We start from the raw sequence: 977 nt of genomic DNA, 5'->3' as shown, positions 1-977 counted from the left end.
ATATATAATTAAAATTAATATATTATATATAATTATATATATATATATATATATTATATTTAAATTTTAAATTTTAAATATTTTAATAAAAATAATATATATAATATATATATAATATAATATATTATTATATATTGGTGTATGATTCATTATATTATATTTATTAAAAATTGTTATTGTTATTATAGTATGTAATTTATATTAAAAATTATTAAATATAATAATATATATATATATATTATATATATAATAATATATATACATACACACACACAACAAACTTCATCCTTGAATACCGGAACAAAATATTGCATGGATGTAACGCATATATCCTGAAAATATATGACTCAATACATTATATACACCAAGAACGAACTGGCTAAAATAAATGTTTCTTTGTTTCTTCTAAAAACAGAAACCTTAATCGCGAATCATGTTTTTTCAGGATATATACGGATATTGGTTAATACCCCCTTATATAGTTTCAGCAATGGATGTAATAGATGTCAACTTTAAGTAAATATATAAGTAAATTATAGCAACATTAGTCAAATCTAGTAAACTTCTGCTCACTTATTTCTGTATACCTCCAAATCTTCATTCAAGTGACAGGATTGTTTTTAGCGTTTCAACTGCGCATTTCCACTTGTATGGATATGTGTGTGTGTGTGTGTGTGTGTGTGTGTGTGTGTGTGTGTGTGTGTGTGTGTGTGTGTGTGTGTGTGTGTGTGTGTGTGTGTGTGTGTGTGTGTGTGTGTGTGTGTGTGTGCGTGTGTTCATGTATATATATATATATATATATATATATATATATATATATATATATATATCTATATATATATATTTATATATATATATTTAAATTTGTATATATATATATATATATATATATATTATATATATATATATATATATATATATATATATATATATATATATATTATTATATATATATATATGAACCATTTCATAGTTTA

This window comes from Penaeus monodon, chromosome 40 (genome assembly GCF_015228065.2).
Source record: "Penaeus monodon isolate SGIC_2016 chromosome 40, NSTDA_Pmon_1, whole genome shotgun sequence".
Taxonomy (NCBI): domain Eukaryota; kingdom Metazoa; phylum Arthropoda; class Malacostraca; order Decapoda; family Penaeidae; genus Penaeus; species Penaeus monodon.
Note: the sequence above shows the minus strand (reverse complement) of the source record.